This window comes from Giraffa tippelskirchi, chromosome 13, assembly GCF_054371585.1.
Source record: "Giraffa tippelskirchi isolate mGirTip1 chromosome 13, T2T-mGirTip1v1.2.pri, whole genome shotgun sequence".
Classification (NCBI taxonomy): Eukaryota; Metazoa; Chordata; class Mammalia; order Artiodactyla; family Giraffidae; genus Giraffa; species Giraffa tippelskirchi.
In genome coordinates this window covers 89,027,115-89,048,368 of record NC_137287.1, presented here as the reverse complement: position 1 = coordinate 89,048,368, position 21,254 = coordinate 89,027,115, and the positions used below count along the sequence as shown (strand labels likewise).

The 21,254-nt window shown below is 46.9% G+C and overlaps 1 protein-coding gene and 1 non-coding gene across 2 annotated transcripts in view; both read right to left on the bottom strand.

Moving 5' to 3' along the window:
- The window catches only part of ADARB2 (adenosine deaminase RNA specific B2 (inactive)), a 227,355-nt gene that overhangs the window by 163,177 nt on the left and 42,924 nt on the right, over positions 1–21,254 (bottom strand). The window lies entirely within an intron of this gene.
- On the bottom strand, positions 5,489–5,560 carry TRNAQ-CUG (transfer RNA glutamine (anticodon CUG)). Its single transcript has one exon. It is a non-coding gene; the product is annotated as a tRNA-Gln (tRNA).

The following is a 21,254-nucleotide window of genomic DNA, read 5'->3' as shown; positions in this document are numbered from 1 at the left end:
TTCTGCCAGCTGAGCTGGAGCTGGCGTCTCAGGGAGCCTCAGATGACTTTGCCATTTATCCGCCTTCTTACACCTCTTACTTGTTTCGTTGTAGGAGTTGCCTGTCTGTGAGGTTGTCTCCTGGGACAGAGCTAGGGGTCTGGGGCTGGTGGCGTCGGTGAGAGAGGCCCTGGGAGGGGACGTGCTGTCCAGCTTTGCTGGCCCCTTGAAGCCCCTCTCCGGTCTCACCCATCGCCTCCCTCTGCCCTTCCAGGCCGCCTGCGACTCTGCCCAGCACACTGTCCACACATGGTGCTCACATAGAATGCATCCTATCTTTCTCAGTAACACGTTCACCTGTCCCCCTGCCCACATGTGGGACCCAGATCTGCCTCAGATGCACGTTCTCCACACCTGGGGGCACGTGGCTTTCCCTGGATGTTCTACACGGGTCTTTGCAAAGGAGGGAAAGAGGGTTGTTTTTAGCGACTGGTGCTGCTCTTCTGGGTAAAGGGCTAATGAGAATTATCGGGTACACGAGGGGCCAGCAAGCCTGGACAGCTGATGGGTGTCAAGACAGGTACTCTCAGTTCTGTCCCCTGAGGCCACTGCGTGGTCCGGCCACTACCAGCAGGGGGACCAGAGCCCTGGGGCCCCTCCACTGCCATCTGGTCCACAGGTGCCTCAAGGCCAAGAACTCTTTCCCATTGTGTGCTAGTGCTGGCAAGGTCCCTGGGTGCAGGAAGGGCCCACCAATTTGTGGATATTGCCTTCAGTCTTATAACACAGCTTCAAAGATGACAACAACAAGACACTAGCTCTGTAAAGCCACACAGGAAACGTTACCGCCTTCGAGGCCACAGACATGTTGGTCCCCTCCAGCATTCCCTCGACCCCCTTTTTCACTACTATGGCTTTGTGGTGAGGACACATCATGTACGATGCATGCCCTCAGCAAACTCAGTGCACGATAAACTGTATTAACGACTCTATTAATGTGCTGTCCATCAGATCCTCCAGTGCTTATCCCTTCTGCCCCATGGAAACCTTGTGCCCTTTGACCTCCATCTCCCCAACCCCCTCTCTCATCCTGGGCAACCACCATGTTACTCTCTGTGCCCTCAAGGTCCACCCCTGCTGTGGAGACTTCAGGACCTTCTTCTTCTCCAGGGCTGAGCTATACTCCATAGCATGGGTGCCATTCACCTGTCAACCCTCATGCAGCCTGTTTCCACAGCTTGGCTGTTGCGCACGCCACCCTGGCCATGGGGGTGACCACGGGCACCTCTTCAAGGTGGTGATTAAATTTGCCGATATACCCAGAAGTGGAGTCTTACGTATTCTTACTCTGAACTCCTTGAGTCGTATGTATTAAACACACACAGCTTTTTAATGTGTCAGAAAATAAGTTGAACCCTTTGCTTGTAAGTTGTAAAGTTATAAAACCTACCAGAAAAATACCAAACACAAGAGGAGAGGGGAAAGGAAAGCTTCCTCCACGAGCTCCTCTTCCCCTGAGTTCTAGTGGTGATTTTCACTCAGTCCACCACTGTAAGGGGCTGGCGTCTCTGTCTCACTCTCTGGACCATCAGCAGGCCCGTGGCCCAGGGCTGCCGAAACCTGTACGACTTGGTTCCTCTTTCAACTCACCTCAGGACATACAACTGGAGACCCTAAACAGTTGCAGGACATTTGATCCTGGGGGGAAACCCACTGTCTTCCCTTTGGAAGTCTCCTGTCTGCACAACATTCTCTCTCCAGTAGTGATTCTCTCCCCTTGAGCATCACTAGTCAGGACCCACATCCCCTGAGCACCCCACTCCCGGACAGTCAGTGATTCCCAGATGCCTGCAAGGGGAGAACTCGGCTTCCATTGGTGTCCTGTTCCCTCTGTCTTCAATGCTCGGTCCCCTCCCCTCTCCCTGGAAGCAAGGCTGTCCTTGTGTGACAGTCTTAAGACAGGAATATGACACGTACATTAGGCTGAAGGAAGGGAGAAAAAAATAATTTTGCCTTTGGCGTAATTTCAGCCCAGAAGGATAGGATTCATTCCAGACGACCTTAGCTCAAGGTGACTTGATATATTTTCCCAGCAATGAGATTTTTTTGTTATCTCTCACACCCACCCTTTCCCTTCTGTGCAAAATCCTGCTGTAGTAAACAAACAAACAAAAAACAAATTTAAAAAATCACTTTAAAATAAATAGAAAATAAATAATAACAATGACAAGCCCTGGAAATGTCTGGTCCTCCCATTGCCACAGGAGGGGTCCCACATAAGGGGTCTTGCTGGCACACAGGCCAGGAGGGCCGCCTCTCTGCTCTCCCCTGTACTGAGCCATCCCTGCCTCCAACATGGCAAGAAGGGCCACAAGTCAAGGCACCACAGGGCTGAGGTTCCTCAAACCCAACCTACAGAAACTGCAAGGCCTTTTCAGGACTTAAACACCCTGACCCTCCTCCAGGCCCCATAGGGCCTGTGCTCTGCTTGGGATTATTTGAAGCAGTGGCTGCAGGCTCGTTCCAGAGGCAGGCTCTGAGGGTCCCTTGCGGGGAGTAGAGAAAGCAGGAGTGGGGAGCAGCTGATGGCTCGTATTGATCCGGGGAGGGGGCTGTGTCTTCTGTTTCTCTGCTGGGGGGCAGGGCAGCTCTACACAAAGCAGGAGCAACCCTTCCATGTAGGGGCACATGTGGCATCCCCCAAATAACTGTGGAACAGTAGAAGGTGCTCCTGAAATTCTGTTGAAATGACTACTTTACAACAGTGGTAGCAGTTGCTTAGTGGTGATCACTTACTATTAATATTATTCCTCTTTACAGCTCCAAGGCAGCCACTACTACTGTCCTCATTTATAGATGAGAAAATCAGAGCCAAGAGATGCTGAACATCTTGTTCAAATCAGGAGGAACATTGCAGCCCTGACTGGAGTGAATTCAGAGACTCTACTGTTAACCCTTAGTTATCCTCCTGACTCTCTACTTAAACGGAGGTGGGCAAGCTATGGCCCTGGGGCTGAATCCAGCTATTTTTCCTGTTTGTTTTCTTTCTAGTTTTGTGTGTGTTTATTTTATTTTATTTATTGTGTGTATGTATTTTATCACCTATAAGCTAACAATGCACCCATTTTAAGTGGGTAGACTTTAAATGGCTTTGTAAACACCTACATAATATCCTGATTTTGCTTCTTGACCTCCAAATCTATTTACTCCATAAAATTTACTCCTGGAGGACAAGTCTGGTGAACTCTATTTTATTTTATTTATATTTTTTGCTGAACTGTTTTAAACTGTTGGCATGTAGTGGCTGGCAACTGAAAGAAATTTTCTTCTAAGCTACAGGAATGTCTGAAGTTTGGATGAAAGCCGTTGACAATGAGTTCACCTATTATGGCACATACTGATTAAATGACTTTGAGCAAATCAATAGCGTTTTGGAATTACAAAGGGTCTCACGCCAGCTCTTCAGTATATGTACACCAGAGACAAAAATAACTCTGCTATTAGACTAACATCTCAAGAACAGGGATGAATGGAAGGAGACATATTCAGGGAAAGACATTTACAATTAACCAACAAGGAAGCAACTCAGTTCTTGGAAACCTCTGGGGCAGAATATGCTCTGATCATAACTGAAATGTGTGGTCTTACCCAAAATCACTCTGTGAAAAGTTTTTAAAGCAAAACTATGAATTTCATGATTCTTCAGCAAGGTGTCTTTACATACTTTTTTTCTGTTCTTGTCACTACTATTTTGATGTGGACATCCACAAAGGTGTTCTTCAAACCTGGGGGTTACTCATGATTTCAAAGAGAAATTTGAAAGTCAGCTGCAGCCACACTCTGATTTGTTCAGAATCTCAAGGAAGACAGTGCAGCCCCCAGAAACAAAAGTGATTTTTAAAGAAGGTGTTCATTTTAATTAATTTTGATTTGAGTAATCTATTAACAACTGAATGTGTCCAGGTTCCAGGGCTGTAATCTTCCTTGTCCACGAGTGAAGCTGGACTGGTCGTTATCACCTGGTGTCGGCTTCAAAGGTGGAGCAGAGCCGGTGTGCCCTGACTAACCGGTTTCTGCCACTTTATGATTAGAGCGCCAGGGCCCGTGTCCTGAGCTCACAGGAGAGATAAGCTGCAGCTGGGCTGGGCACCGGAACAGCCAGCCAGCGGTTTCACATGGCGCAGCAGAGCCCACGGACTCAAGCAGTTTATTTCTCCAGGCTTACAAATTTGATTACTATAGAGTACAAAGCTATTAAAAATATGACCTTTCTATTTTTCATGCCTTGGCGAAAAGCCAGATAATAACTTTGTTTGACTTGGTTGGTATGATAGAGTGCTTATTCAGATGGAAATAAAATGACTTTTCTTTACTGGAAATTATACCTTGAAGTCTAGATGTCCATCATCGGCATAACACACAGACAGACACGTTAATTCAGGCTTGAAAGCAGCCGAAGCTGTTAAAGAGGGAAGTACAGCGTTTCCATCTTCTCGAGGGGAAAATGAGTATTTTTGTACAGATGTCATCAACTTAAAATGGTAAAAGGCAAAACTATTGTTCTAGGACAAGTAAAGTAAAAAAATGTTGATTACACTGTATTATCAGAATATCAAAATGAGGCTTCATGGCAGCCTTGAAAGCAAATAAATAACATTTTATCATTAGACCACTGTTTTCTCCTAGACACTTTAAAAGCCAGGCAAAGCAAGTGCATTTAGTACATCGGCCATGGCTTTAAGTGGAACATTAGAAAATACCAAAAAAGCAATGGTTTTATTTTCCTAAATGATGGATCAACGTGTGAAAGTTAATAAAACCCAGTGTTGCTATGCGTCTGCGTGTGTGCATCCTAAGTCGCTTCAGTTGTGTCCGACTCTTTGCTATGCCATGGAGTGTAGCCTGCCAGGTTCCTCTGTCCATGGGATTCTCCAGGCAAGAACACTGGAGTGGGTTACCCTGCCCTCCTCTAGGGGATCTTCCTGACCCAGGAACTGAACCTGTGTCTCTTTTGTCTCCTACATTAGCAGGCGGGTTCTTTACCACTGAGCCACCTGGGAAGCCCAGTGTTGCTAAGAGGGTTTATGATGAGGGAAAATCCATTGGGCTTTTGTTGTCCAGTTCTCATCAGGAGGACAGGAGAGCAGGTTCCTTCAGTTAGTGTCAGCAGGAAGGAAATGTGTCTACCTCAGGACTTCTTGGAAGAATTTATAAAATACCCTTTTCCTCTGTCAGGCAACAAGCAGACCTCTGGGGTCTGTGAGCTTATTTCCTCCACTGGCAGCCTTGCAGTGGTGTGCCTTTAAGCCTTCTACTGAGACGGGTTAGTGGCAAGCTGCTGTCACAAGCAGCAAAACAGTACTCTTCTCCTGAGTGAAGTGAGTGAAGTCTCTCAGTCATGTCCGACTCTTTGCGACCCCATGGACTGTAGCCTACCAGGCTCCTCCGTCCATGGGATTCTCCAGGCAAGAATACTGGAGTGGGTTGCCATTTCCTTCTCCAGGTTATCTTCCCGACCCAGGGATCGAACCCGGGTCTCCTGCATCAGAGGCAGACGCTTTAACCTCTGAGCCACCAGGGAAGTCACTTCTCCTGAGGCCTAATATTTTATTTTATTTTTTCATTATTACGGGATGGTGCGAAGCTGGAATGGTGAAAGAGGGTACAGTGGAGCTCAGGAAGCGAACAGATGGCTGGGGAATCCCCTGCTCTTGGGGGCTGCCCTGTGTCCCACAGTGGACACGATGGCATGGCCTCCTTCCTGCCCTGTGAGGCCTGTCCATCATCGATGGCCACCCGGGAAACCGTTCCCCTGGAAGGAAATGCTGTGTGGGCTCAGCCCCAACCACATAGCTTCATGACCTGGAAGCACTCACTTCCATGACCTGGAAGCACTCACTTCCATGGCCCGGTAGCACTTGTCTTGGAAGCAGAAAGGGGTGGAGGCTCCGTGGTCACTGGGGTGGGGCAGGGGAGAGGTGGGCGTGGCCCTCTCACTGAAAGGGTCTTTCCCCGAAACCACAACTCTGGGCATGGCCACTGGAGCCTTGAGTAACCAGAGGTGTCCCTCTGCCAGTGGAGATGCCACAGTTCCTTCAACAGGAGGCGAAGGGAATTGCACAGGCATGCCCTCTTCCTCCATCCTTGAGCCTCGGGCAGAGAGGCCACTGACCCCAGTGCTCCCAGCCATGGGCAGGCCTCCTGAGGGACACATGGAGTTCACCAGCACACTATGTCCCATGATATGGTGACTGGCCAGCAAGGGTCTGTGGGAGTGAAGACTTGGGCGGGCTGGGGCTGGTGGAACTGGCTTCAGAAGGTCGGTGGCGGAGGGGGGATTACAGTCTGTGCTCTGACGTGAGGAGGGTGGCAGTCACAGGTGTGCTCATTAATTACATGTGTCCCCAGTGTCTTGCGGCCATGGGACAGGCACTGATGGCCACTAACTTTCGGTAGAGGAGTCGCCCTCAGAGTAACCTCTGCTGGTGGGCCCTAGTGCTGCTCCTGTGTCAGGAACCTGAGCGTTTCTTTCAGGAAAAGAAAGCCAACAAACGAGGGTCAGAAGGAATGAGCAGGGCGCGCTCCCTGCCTGTTTGTCCAGCTCTGCTCAGCCTCCTGGCAGCCTGACCTCAGCGTAGTCTCACCTCTGGATGCAGCTGCCCGCAGGCAAGGCTAATTCAGAGGCGGTGGAGGGCTGGGGCTCCCCTCCCCGGGGGCAGAAGCAACCCCCGGCACAGATTCTCTGAAGGGAGGCCTCCTGTCTGTGGGCCCCTCATGTTCCTCGCAGCTCTGAGACTCCCCCTCCCCCATCAAATGGCCATATTTACATCCATAGGATGCCGTCTATGGCCTGCCCACAATGGGGCACCTAAGTTCTAGTTTTATTCTAGCTTGTGTCCTATAGGTCAGTCATATAATTTCTCTGTGAATTTGAAGAAAAGTGGGCTTATGTATTTTTTCTCATTTAAGCTCTTAAAATTGTAGCTTTACTTAAAAAAGTCCACCATCATTACTCTCACCCCTTTACTGCCATTCAAGAACTAAAAAAATATTTTGTTCAATGGATATTAAAACATTTATTGTCTACCAACTTTTTAAACAAGTCCTGTAAAAGTAACAAACTAAAGGGAAATTGCTGAAAACCCATATACTTACAGGAAATGTTGATATAGTCAACCGAAAATTTTGTCATCATTTCTAGAAGTAATTTTTACACCAATGAGTCATTTTTTCCAGGTATCAGTGTCACTAAGTATTAAGAGAGGTCACATACCAGGGCTGAGGCAGTTAAAATCTGTGCCTTCGTGATGGACAGTAATTCCATGAGTGAAAGAAATAGGATAAGGGCACTGTTTTAGTAGAGAAAACATTGCAGCGGTCTCAACAACAACAAAAAATAAAATCCCTAAAAATCAATTGCAGGCAGGACTTCTAGCAATGGCTAGTTGAAGAGATCAACAAACCCTTTCCCCAGGAAGCCGCTATAACCCTGAACATGCCGTCCCTCCCTGCAGGGTGGCAATTCTGCCAGGCCCAGGACAAGCTGTGAAGACCATAGCCTCTGGCTACACTCAGTGGCTCATTTCATTTGGAGCAATTGATGATGTGAAATAGTCAACAAAGGAAGTAAAGTAGCACACTCAGTCATTCAGAGAGGGATCTGAGAAATAAAAAAGGCAAGAGACAAATGGAAAAAAGACAGAAAAATGGCAAGTGTAAATCTGGCCATATCAATGATTACCTTATATATAAATGGTCTAAACACTCAAATAAAAATGGCAGAGTTTATAAGATTAGATAAAAAGGATTTAACTATAAGCTGTGTACAAGACATACAACACAGATTCAAATAAGTTAAAAGTAAAAAGAATGGAAAAAATACATACCTTGCAAACAGTAACCCTAATCTCTTGAATCCATACATTTAACAAAGTAATTCCATATAACATAGTAATTCCACACCCAGTGGTCTGCCTAGGGGAACAAAACAGTAGGGCCACATACAGGCTCCAAAGGGAATATTCACTGGTGTTATTTTTGCAGATGGGAGTTGGGGTCAGCACATGTGTCCACCAACAGTGAGGAATAAACAAGGGTGGACCATCAATCTATCTCGTGAAACACCAGGCAGACAACAAAATACAAGCTACAACAGGGGTGAGTCTCACTGCACTGAGGGAAAGAAGCTAGAAGCAAACCACTCCATACTGCCTTGTTCTATTTAAATGAAATTTCCCAAAGAGGCAAATGCAGAGGCAGTCTAGTCTACTGCTGGAATGCCACTTCCTCCATTTCACTTCCACATGAATATAAACAGTGCATTTTGGGGAACATTTTGGTAATAGAACCAGATTTCACAAAGCCCACTTGAGCCAATGTTTTTGCCACTAGCCAGAGCTCTGTCTTGGCCCAGATACTCCACTGCCTCCAACCCTGTCCCTGCCTTCTCCACAAGCGGAGCTGGTGCCTGGACACTGGCCTCCCCTGGGACTCTGAGTCTGCCTGGTTTTGCTCTTCCCTGAGAGTAGTTTTGCTCTTCCCTGAGAGTAGATAATGTGTGATTTTAGAGGAGTGTTTCCTGCTTGGTGCATGGACCCTGCGTTCCGGGAAGGTGGAAGGTCCCCTTGAGAATAGACTCTCCAGTGTGAGGATGATGCCTGGCCCTGCCCTCCCTAATGCTCACAGAGCCCAGTAGGTGAACATGGCACTTAACCCTCACACAGCCCAGGGGTAGACACCACTGTTCACCTTGTCCTATGCAGGATGCTAGTGATGGACAACAAGGTGAGATGATCTGCCCAGAAACTGGTAAGAATCTGGATGGCCTCCATTTTAAACCATTAAAGACTGAGACTCTCCCCAGAATTTCTCGTGGAACCAGAGGCACCGTTAGCTTTTTCTGCAGTGTGGCTTTTCAACAAGTGATTTCAGTCATGAGCCGTCCTGTCCTGCCACTTTGAAACACAGGCCCAGGGCAGTCTGGGAGCTGGTGTTTTTCCAGGCTCAGCTGACAGTTCTCAGAGCAGCAAAGCACACAAATGGTGACGACTATAATCACAAACCCAGTGAATCTTCATGCAGTTATGACAATTCTCTACCTTGAAAAATAACATTGATTGATATGTTTTTTAGAGACTGACATATGTAACTCTTTATTAAAAAATTATTAAATAACTCCTTGAAATGAAAAGGCAGTCGTGTAATTAATAGTTATGCACTGCATGACAGCATAATTATTCATTACCAAAATGCAGGAGCAAAGTGACTTCTAATTTCATCCTCAGAGTCTTTGAAGGGAAAAAAGTACTTTAAAAGGAAGTAAGCTGGAAAGAGAAGACAGCTTTTGTAAGCACTTGAGATCCTACTTGACCTGAAAGAAAAAAAGCTGAAATGACAGATGATGTCATGCTATATTTATTTAAGGAGAGGCAAGTGAATTAAAAACACATGTATAATTCATTAAAAATAGATTTTTAAAGTGTACACATAGAAGGGTTCCTAGCACTTTCACCTTTATTGTTGTTATACCTACAGATTATTTTTTTGAGCTCTCTGGGAAAATGCGAATTTATCTGTCTGTTTGGAATTGGCAAAATGCTTCTATAAGTTATTGAGAATTAATGAACCCTGAGACCTTGTCCCAAGAGACGTGCTTACAGCCTGTTTTCTGTGACACAACAAGGAATTTGGGCTGACTCAAGTCTGGGTCCTGGGCTGAATGTTAGGCTGAGGCCTTGCTCACCTCTTACCCTCATTCGAGGGAGAGCAGCCTTCTCCATGGTAACCAGGGCCTAGGAAATAAATGTAAAACCAGACTGTATGGCCCCTTGCAGGCGAGTGAGGTGTCTGGGGCTGAGGTCAGCACAGATGAGCTTATGGGGACCGTGGTCTGGATGGCTGACCATTGGCTGGGTTGGCGGGACCAGGGGCAGCTGGGTCAGGCCTCAGTAAGAAATGGGACTTGGGGCTGGGTTTGTGTTCTGACAAGTCTAAGTTTATAGTCTTTAGGAATCGGGAGTGCGTGAGGGTTTCGGAGCATTATCAAGTTGGCATTTAGCAAGACTAGGCTGACGGTAAGACCCGGGATGGAGAAGTATCACGGGCAGACAACAGACTCAATCTCGGGTGATGGCCTTCAGACCCTGGGGCTCAGACGGCCCAGGTCAAAGGTCTTGGCCTCTGTCTGTCCACCCTGTTTCCTCTCTGGACACCCGCTGCCTAACTCCTCACCCCGCTAAGCTGGCTGGCTGCTCCCTGTCCCCGTCCACGGGAGGTCAACTCCTCAGTCTTGTCTGCCTCTTTCCTGCTCTTTCTCTCGTGTGGATGCTGGTCTGGACTGGACTTCCAACCAGACTCTGCACCTGGCCTTCGTCTTCAGCCTGTCTTGACCCTTCACTGCCTGACCTCCTCTGCTACCGGGGAGAAGAGACACTTCTACTCTGTTACCACATGGAGCTGGCTCTGGGGACAAGAGTTTGGGGACATTATCTACAGAGGACTGACTTCAACTCAGAACTCACAGCCACTGCCTGTCTTCCATGGTATTTTGAGGCCACACCTGGGCTCAACAAGGAAGAACAATGGGAACGATTTGCTGGGGCCATAGGTAAGGTGGGGGTAACTATAGTCACCCCAGATGTCTGTCTTTCCTATGACCGATCGAGAGTCAGTCCTGAAGTAGCCTACATATTCTGAGCCTGGCCAATTCTGTATTTTGTGTAACCAGATTCAAGTGTCTGCCCTGGTTTTCTGCCTGTGTTCTCACTCATCAAAACCCACCATGGGCCTCCTCCCCCACCCGCCCTGCTCCTCTCTCCTCACCCGACTAGCGGGTCCTCCTTCCACCCCAGGCTCCAGACCAGTGTCCCATCCGTGTGTCTCATCTGCGTGCGTGCTTGTTGGGCCTGGCTGCTTGGGTCTGCCTGGGCTCCCCCCGTGCCCTGCAGATGACCCTCAGTAAACTGCTAGCTCCTCAAGGACTCAGGTGAGCGCATACATTTTAACAGCCGACGTGCAGAAGGGGCTGACGAGCTTCAGATTGATTTATCGATTCGGAGGTTGCTTTTCTAGCCCCAGTCATTGCAGATTAGAGTCCTGGGAGATTGCATCCCAGAACCCAAGCCCTGGAAGGACCCTGGAGACCAGGAGGCACATGGTTCCGTTTGGAGAGCGGGGCTGGGCAGCACATTCAGGGCTGCCTGAAGTGAAGGACAGAAGTGCCTGCTGGTTCTTTCTCTTGATTGCCTTTCTGTCCTAATCTTTTTTTTTTTTTTTTTGCTATCTCACTGCTTTCTCACATCTGTTGGAGGTTAAAGAGCAGAGACCAGAGTAACACACCAATCTGACTTGGCACTTAAATCTCTGTCTTTGCATAGACCTGATGCCAAAGTATAAAACCACACGCTGTGGGAAATTTACGTGTGAGAGCAAGTCCTTCTGCTGCTGGACGGCCCTCTCAGGACTCCCTGGCAACACTGGGCAGACCCATCGTGTTCCTGAGTTGACTGCTAGGTGGGGAAGATCCCCTGGAGGATGGCCTGGCAACCCACTCTAGGATTCTCGCCTGGAGAATCCCATGGACAGAGGAGCCTGGTGGACTACAGTCCAGGGGGCCGAGAAGAGTCGGACATGATTGAGCAACGTTCATTTTCACTTCACCTCCATCTGCAGGGCTCTGGCCTGGGAGGCCCTGTCGAGTATGTGCTCTGGGCGGTCCCACTGTGACCAGGCTGGGCTTGCTGCATGTCCACGGAAGACAGAGGCACTGGGAATTCCCCAGGACACTCCATCTTCACAGAGCTGGTGAGCCGCACCTAATGGGAAGTGAGTAAACAACACCAGGAGACTGAGTTCTCAGCGCCTTCTTCCTGCTTCTCCTGAGCTGCTTGTAGGAGCATATGCACTTAGCACATACATCTTAAAGGACCAGCAGGGCCATGTCAGTGCTTCGTGACTGCCAAATGTAAACCTGGGGTGTGATGGTGGTCCCGTGATTAACTGTGCTCTGTCGACACTAGGCTGTGCTACTATCGGAGGCTTGCTGCTCAGCACTTGCTAGGCAGTTAATTATTGTTGTGTGGCTCCAAGGAATGTTTTCAAAACAGTTTAGAATTCTGTTATAGCAATGGCATGGGGAGGGGTTTAATAAGGCACTATCATACACAAGAAAGACAAACGTATTTTAAGACATAGAAATAACTTCATTATGGCTTTTCCTTCCCAAGCTATTGCTGACAAAAAAAAATGTATTCCTAACATTCCATTGCCTGTTGGCAACGAGTCTCACCTTGAGCCCAGTTTTATTCTGCACACAAGTGGGGCAGCGTCCCTGGGGGTTAAGGAGGTGCGTTAGAAGAAAGGGAAGGGATTAGAGTCCTGGGTGTTTCAGCGTGATCTTCACACACTCGATCCAGCACTCATTAGTGGCCCCTTTTGCAGTTGGGGTAGATCAGAAAGTATTTATTGGTGAGACTGTTTCTTTTTGTAAATGATGGAGAAAACAAAATTATATGCATGTGTTTTCTCTTAGTCCTCTCCCACCACGCCACAGACTCAGCACATGGAGACAACAGGGCCACTTCCCTGAAATTCTCTGGTCCCCATCTGGAGTAGGCAGCTCACAGAAGTGACCTTGGAGGCCTGGTTGTTCTCAACACTGACCCTTTAAGCTTAGAGATGGACTCACCAGTGACCACCTGGATCAACAGTGCACAAGTCCTACTCCCAAGCTACAGGCTCCCCCTCTGACTGATCCCCAACCCAGGAAGGCCCTTCCTGTGCAGGTTATAATCGCTCCAGTTGTAAGAAGTCAACCTGCCAAGTTGCGTCTGATACTCAGGGACATTCCTGCTCTCATCTTTTTTACCGTGACATGAAGGTCACTTCCAGAGCTTCAGAAGCAACACAGTATCTGTACAATTTTTCCAGTTGATACACTTTAAAGATGTACCACAAAACTAAAAGATTCTTGCTCCTTGGAAGAGAAGCTATGACAAACCTAGATAGCATATTAAAAAGCAGAGATATCATTTTGCCAACAAAAGTCCGTATAGCCAAAGCTATGTTTTTTTCTAGTAATCATGTATGGATGTGAGAGCTCGACCATAAAGAAGATTGAGTGCCAAAGAACTGATGCTTTCGAACTGTGGTGCTCGGACTTCAAGGAGATCAAACCAGTCAATCCTAAAGGAAATCAACCCTGAATATTCATTGGAAGGATTGATACTGAAGCTGAAGCTCCAGTACTTTTGGCCACCTGATGTGAAGAGCTGACTCATTAGAAAAGATACTGATGTTGAGAAAGAATGAGGGCAGGAGGAGAAGGGGTGGCAGAGGATAAGATGTTTAGATAACATCATTGACTCAATGGACATGAGTTTGAGCAAACTCTGGGAGATAGTGAAGGACAGGGAAGCCTGGCATGTTGCAGTTCATGGGGTCACAAGAAGTCGGATATGACTTAGTGACTGAACAACAACAAAGATGTATGTATCTCTGTGTATTAAAAATACTTGAATGAAATTTGTTTCATTACCAAAACAACCAATAGTGGTAACTGAAAGCATTATAAGTGTGCAAATATTCATTAATAATCCAGCTTTAGCTAGCTCTAAGAAGTTTCTCACAAGACCAGTAGTTACTTTCCAAAACAAACACTTGTTCATATTTCTGGTCTATTTTCATTCTGCCACAGCTGGATGCAGTTAAGCCAACCAATCTGTATTTATAGGAGCCAATGCTCGTTTAAACCCTCGAAGGCGGGTATAAACTTAAATGTTTCCCTGAATTCACTACATGTGAACTAAATTAAATGCATTTGTGAAACTGAGAAGATCATAAGGTACTCTGGGAATTTATGGCATTTTTACAGTTTCATGTCTATCTTACATATACCAATGCATCTATCACCCTTGGTCATTAAGGTTAAAATGTGCATAATTTTAATAGGTTATCTTGAGAAAGACCATCTCCATTCATTATTTAAACCATTTCTCAGGGTGCAATGTTCGTACATGAATTCACTCAGGAGGAGACTTTGGGGCCCTGTGTCTGTTCTGGACAGAGCGGTGCTGGCAGGCGCGGTGCCTGGGTGTGACATCCTTTCCGTGCACGTCTGGTGTGTGTCACAGGTGAATGTTCGGTGTGTGTCATGGGTGACCTGCAGCCTCTGAAGGGCCTTCATCTGGGGTAGTGTGAGCCCTTCCATCACCACCATGCTCACCAGGCTCGCCCACTGACATCACCCACCCCGAGAGGTCCAAGCCAACCGTGGCTTGGCCCATAGCTTGTCACCACCTCCAAACAGAAGCCTCCCTACATGGCTGCCCTGAGCCACTCCATGCTCCCCCTCTGGGGAAATCCTTGCTGGAGCTCAAGCCCCCACCACCCACGGGTCCTTGTCCTCCAGAGGCAGAGTCCGCTGGCCACACTCCCCAGCATTTATGACCATCATTAAGTGACTCTCCAGGTTCCTCTGTGTCACGTGGGGGTGATCATGGCCCCTTACTCTTCCATGCATCATCCCTCAGGCCCGGCTTTGGCTTCTGTCTGAGCCTTGCTGCTTTCATCCTGGCCATTCCCGGGGCTGTTATTAAGGTGTCACTTCACTTCCAAGAGGGGAGGCCCCTCGCCTGGCACACAGATGACCAAGAGCATCATGAAGAGCCTGAGTCAGAGAAAGACAGAGGCTGCCTGGAGGTGCGGGCTCAAGGGTGCAATTCACACCCTTCTCCTAGGGCTCTGAGGCATGGACTTGGGGTGCTTAGGCCTTCCTCACTTGCAACTGTACACATGCTGTACCCTAGGTAATGGCTTTCCAGCACAAATCATATGGGAAACAGCTTGTCAGAAGCTGAGCCGGGGACAAGTGACAGCAGGGCTGAGGGAAAAACCGAGAAACAAGCTGGTGACAGTGGTCGCAGTGGTGAAAAGCATAGGAGAAAATGCTGCCTATTTAACATGAGGGTGTTCTGCTCGCATCCACAGAATCACAAGGAGAGGAGAACAGCAAAGTGTCCAGGACAACTTGGAAGACACAGTATTTGAACTTGTTCAATTTCACTATATATATTAAATATATATCAGTTCAGTTCAGTCGCTCAGTCGTGTCCGACTCTTTGCGACCCCATGAATTGCAGCACGCCAGGCCTCTCTGTCCATCACCAACTCCCAGAGTCTACCCAAACCCATGTCCATCGAGTCGGTGATGCCATCCAACCATCTCATCCTCTGTCATCCCCTTCTCCTCCCGCCCTCAATCCTACCCAGCATTAGGGTCTTTTCCAATGAGTCAACCCTTCACATGAGGTGCCCAAAGTATTGGAGTTTCAGCTTCAACATCAGACCTTCCAATGAACACCCAGGATTGATCTCTTTTAGGATGGATTGATTGGATCTCCTTGCAGTCCAAGGGACTCTCAAGAGTCTTCTCCAACACCACAGATCAAAAGCATCAATTCTTTGGCGCTCAGCTTTCTTCACCATCCAACTCTCACATCCATACATGACCACTGGAAAAACCATAGCCTTGACTAGACGGACTTTTGTTGGCAAAGTAATGTCTCTGCTTTTAAATGTGCTATCTAGGTTGGCCATAACCTTCCTTCCAAGGAGTAAGCGTCTTTTAATTTCATGGCTGCAATCACCATCAGCAGTGATTTTGGAGCCCCCAAAAATAAAGTCTGACACTGTTTCCACTGTTTCCCCATCTATTTCCCATGAAGTGATGGGACCAGATGCCATGATCTTAGTTTTCTGAACGTTGAGCTGTAAGCTAACTTTTTCACTCTCCTCTTTCACCTTCATCAAGAGGCTCTTTAGTTCTTCTTCACTTTCTGCCACAAGGGTGGTGTCATCCGTATATCTGAGGTTATTGGTATTTCTCCCAGCAATCTTGATTCCAGCTTGTGTTTCTTCTAGCCCAGCGTTTCTCATGATGTACTCTGCATATAAGTTAAATAAGCAGGGTGACAATATACAGCCTTGACATACTCCTTTTCCTATTTGGAACCAGTCTGTTGTTCCATGTCCAGTTCTAACTGTTGCTTCCTGACCTGCATACAGGTTTCTCAAGAGACAGGTCAGATGGTCTGGTATTCCCATCTCTTTCAGAATTTTCCACAGTTTATTGTGATCCACACAGTCAAAGGCTTTGGCATAGTCAATAAAGCAGAAATAGATGTTTTCCTGGAACTCTCTTTCTTTTTCGATGATCCAGCAGATATTGGCAATTTGATCTCTGGTTCCTCTGCCTTTTCTAAAACCAGCTTGAACATCTGGAAGTTCACGGTTCACGTGTTGCTGAAGCCTGGCTTGGAGAATTTTGAGCATTAGTTTACTAGCATGTGAGATGAGTGCAATTGTGCGGTAGTTTGAGCATTCGTTGGCATTGCCTTTCTTTGGGATTGGAACGAAGACTGACTTCTTCCAGTCCTGTGGCCACTGCTGAGTTTTCCAGATTTGCTGGCATATTGAGTGCAGCACTTTCACAGCATCACTTTTGAGGATTTGAAATAGCTCAACTGGAATTCCATCACCTCCACTAGCTTTGTTCGTAGTGATGCTTTCTAAGGCCCACTTGACTTCACATTCCAGGATGTCTGGCTCTAGGTGAGTGATCACACCATCGTGATTATCTGGGTCGTGAAGATCTTTTTTGTACAGTTCTTCTGTGTATTCTTGCCACCTCTTCTTAATATCTTCTGCTTCTGTTAGGTCCATACCATTTCTGTCCTTTATCGAGCCCATCTTTGCATGAAATGTTCCCTTGGTATCTCTAATTTTCTTGAAGAGATCTCTAGTCTTTCCCAATCTGTTGTTTCCCTCTATTTCTTTGCACTGATTGTTGAGGAAGGCTTTCTTATCTCTCCTTGCTATTCTTTGGAAGTCTGCATTCAGATGGGAATATCTTCCTTTTCTCCTTTGCTTTTCACTTCTCTTCTCTTCCAAGCTATCTGTAAGGCCTCCTCAGACAGCCATTTTGCTTTTATATATATGATATTTTAAAATAATTTCCGGTCAACAATCTTGTTGCTTTTGTTTAACTTTTGGCACTTAGAAGAATAGGTCATTTTTTTCTGAAAAATGTCATTATGACTTATACTCTTTCATTATTGAGAGGCTAGTGTTTGAAACACTGTAGGCAGGTGTCCCCGACATGACTGCACAAGAGACACCTGCCTGTGTTTGTCTCCTGCCAAGGGTGTTATCTTGTTTAAGAATATGAGCTTCCTTGATGAGTGGCTCTGCAGGAGACACTGTTAGACAGGGGAGCCCCATTCCTGTGGAATCCTTCGGACTCTCAGCCCTGCTGGTCTCAGAGCAGGAAGGAGGAGTAGCAGGTGGCATCTCCCACTGGGCGGCCTCACGGGCATCACCCTCTTCTCTGGCCATAGCCATGATCACAAAAATTCCTAGAGGAAATGTGTCTAATGAAAGCCCACATGTTCTTGAGAAGCAAACGTGCTCTCCTTGAGATGGGGAAGAGGTTTTCTTACACAATTGCCCTTGACTTGGAGCTTAAAGTCTTCAAGTTCTTTTACATCAACTAACTCACTTGTTCTGGACACTAAAAAGCTAAACAGGATCCTCGCAGGATGTAGGGGAAACATTGCGATGAGACAGGCTCTGTCCTGACCTGTACGGGAGGCTCATGACCGCGCCTGGCTGGGCTCCATGCAGAGCTGTTACTTTTACCTGCGGGGCTGGGACGTGACCCTCCAGTCTCAAGAGGAGACTCTACTAGCAGAACGAAGATTCTGCCACACACTCTACTTCTCCGGGGGTATTTGTGTCAGGGTGCCATGTGGGAGAACAGGGATTAAAATGACAAATGCATTGGCCTGGCTGTGAAAGAATACAAATATTTTTGTGTGAAAGTCTCTCAGTCATGTCCGACTCTTTGCCACCCCATGGACTGTAGCCCACCAGACTCCTCTGTCCATGGGATTCTCCAGGCAAGAACAGTGGAGTGGGTTGCCGTTCCCTTCTCCAGGGGACGTTCCCAACCCAGGGGTCGACCCCGTGCCTCCTGCATTGCAAACGGATTCTTTATCATCTGAGCCACCAGGGAAGCCTGGGGCTCTCCCAACCAGCAGACAAAGCCTTTGAGGTTTGGGCACGGAACAAGTATTTTTAATTTCTTTACTGGGGTAATGCTGGTTTATAACATCGTACGTGTCTGGGTAAACATCATGTTTCTGTTCCTTTGCATGGAGGTTGTCTTTAACTGGAGGGAACTTTACAGTAATGAGAAGTTTCCTCTCCAGCTCCCCTTGGCCCCCAGTACCCTTCCTAAATTAACCTGTCAAGTTCAACATGTAATATAAATGAAGCAACTTTTAATCATTTCAGGAGAGACGCACTAAGACAGATGTAGATATTACACTTCAATCTAAGGAAATAGCCTCAAAATGTCATTAACTTTTGAATTAACAATGAGCCCTGATTGTTTGAGAAAAGGTGACATATTTCCCCATTTAGAGTTTGGGACAAGAAGTTAATTTAAATGCCAAAAGTACATATATTTGAGTAACATGATGTCAAATAAATCTTTTAGCATTAATATAAAAATTGCATTTATAAAAGCTATAATGAATGTAGCTAAAGGCACATTTTCTTTTTTTTTTTTTTTAATAAATTTATTTATTTTACTTGGGGGCTAATTACTTTACAATATTGTAATAGTTTTTGCCATACATTGACAAGAATCAGCCATGGGTTTACATGTGTTCCCCTTCCCGAACCCCCCACCCACCTCCCTCCCCCTCCCATCCCTCTGGATCATCCCACTGCCCCGGCCCCGAGCCCTTGTCACATGCATCGAACATGGAATGGTGCTCTGTTTCACATATGACAATACACATGTCTCAATGCCATTCTCCCAGAACGTCCCACCCTCACCTTCTCCCTCAGAGTCCATAAAATTGTTCCATGCATCTGTGTCTCTCATTCTGTCCCGCATATAGGGTTATCGTTACCATCTTTCAGATTCCATATATATGCATTAGTATACTGTATTGTTGTTTTTCTTTCTGGCTTACTTCACTCTGTATAATGGGCTCCAGTTTCATCCATCTCAGTAGAACCGGTTCAAATGTATTTTTTTTAATGGCTGAGTAATATTCCATTGTGTATATGTACCACAGCTTCCTTATCCATTCATCTGCTGATGGACATCTAGGTTGCTTCCATGTCCTGGCTATTGTAAACAGAAGGCACATTTTCTTAAACAATTTTACTCTGTTGAGACCCTATAAAGCTTCAGTCTATTGTTCCACTTTCATTAGTGATTTTTTTCCAGGCCAATTATAGTAAAGGGTATGTATTGCAAGCTAATACTCACCAAGCATCGACTACAGGACAAGCATTGTTCCTGATGCTCTGCGTGCCTCATATAGTTCTGACAATAGCCCCACGAGGCAGCTCATTTTGTTATCACCCTTTTCCAGGGAGAAAGTTAGGCTTTGGATGAAGTGTGTTTTCCGGGGGGGCACATCTGTAAACACTGGCTCTCCAGGAAGGTGCCTACTTCTCCCAGGAGTTCCTTCCCTCTCTGGACCCGTGTCCACCCGCCATAGCCATCAGCCCTGCCTCTGGCTGCGAGGGAAGACAAGCTGCCCTGTCTGAGCATCTTCCACATGTTAGCATGGTCACAGGGCGGCTGAGGTCCCAAGGTCTGCACCCACCTGGCAGGGAGCGGTGGTTCTTGTTCTCACCACCTGCCCCGCATCCACAGCAGGCCAGGCAGGCAGGGAGAGTCTCATTGAGCTTCTGCTTTGGGACACAGGGCTGTTATCTTTCATTAGGTCAAGGGGTATTTACAACTGGGGTACCAGCGACACAGAAGAGCATCTGCTGGTGTCAGAAAGTTCTAGAAGAATGGGAGGAGCCACAGTCTTAGGAATGACCCGGTTTACTTCCCCTCCACTGGTTGGCCATCTGGGAGCTGGGCTCAGAGCCTGTGCTGTGAACGCTGCTGGCTGGAGAGCTGCCCCTCTACCAGGTCCAGGGGGTCCCAGGGAGCCCTCACTGTGGTCCAGACTGCCTTTCCTCAGCTGTTCCTCCCCTCCCTGCCCCCCAGACCAACTGAGAGCAGCCGGAGAGGAAGTGTTTGCTCCACACTAGTAACAGGAGGCTTTAGCCAGCACACCAACTCTACCCAGGTCCCACATCACGAACTGCTGGAGCCCAAGCACAGCTGCCGGTCCTCCACATGCCCTTGGAAAGGGTCTTCAAGTCGACTCCAGCTCGGAATGAAGTTCGAGACCCAGCGGGCACCAGGCTGGCAGTCAGAAGAGTGTTCTAACCCCACTGCTCACAAATGTTTGGATGCTACTGGCTGAGGGGGTACAGTAGCTATGCTCACATACCCCCATGATGGGGGACTCACTACCTAGGGAACATGTCCCCAGTTTTCCCCAAGGAAGTCTATTTCATCTGCAGACAGCTTGTTGGAAACACTCAGCTTGACTGTCTCCCTAATTTACACTTGACGATCACAGTCTAACTCCTCAGACTGATGGGGTTAAATCTAAGCTCATCCTAAATGTACAGCTCTTTAATGGGGACAAGCAGGGAGGGAGAGGTGGGATATTATTTCTCCCTTTTAGTATAGTAATCACTAGTAATGTTTAAAAGAAAGTGGGTGAAAAGTGACAAATGAGCAAAAAATTCTACCTTTTAGTAAAGGATAAAAGCAAGTGTCAGACCTTGCAGTTGATCACTGCTAAGGGGACTTCAAGTGGTCCATTAGCATTTTGACTTGAAGTGTGAAGAAAACGCGACTGATGGAGAAACAGTAAAAATAGGTGGAGGCTCTAAACTACACGAGCAAGCTGGTCAAGTCAAACATTTTAGACAAAGGACCAGCCTAAGTGAAGTCTCTGGTTGTCTGGGAGACTCACAGAGCTGTGTGAGATAACCTGTGTATGTATATTTTATATGTGTGGGTGCACACACACATTTAACATACTTTCAATACATTTTTTAAAATTTATTTTAATTGGAGGCTAATTACTTTACAATATTGTAGTGGTTATATTTTTATGGTAGATCTTCTGAAACACAAGTCAACTATAAAAAGAAATATTTTCTGATTTCCTTGTCTATGTGAGTTGAAAAATACATTAGTGCCGAAATTCCTTTTTAAAAGGAAACATGGCCGATAATGAGTTTCAATAATATAAACTAGGGAATAAAGAAGAAACATCCAGATGAAACAGCCTGGTAGACCCAGCACACACTGACAGGGTAAAAGCTGCCCTTTATTTCTCCCT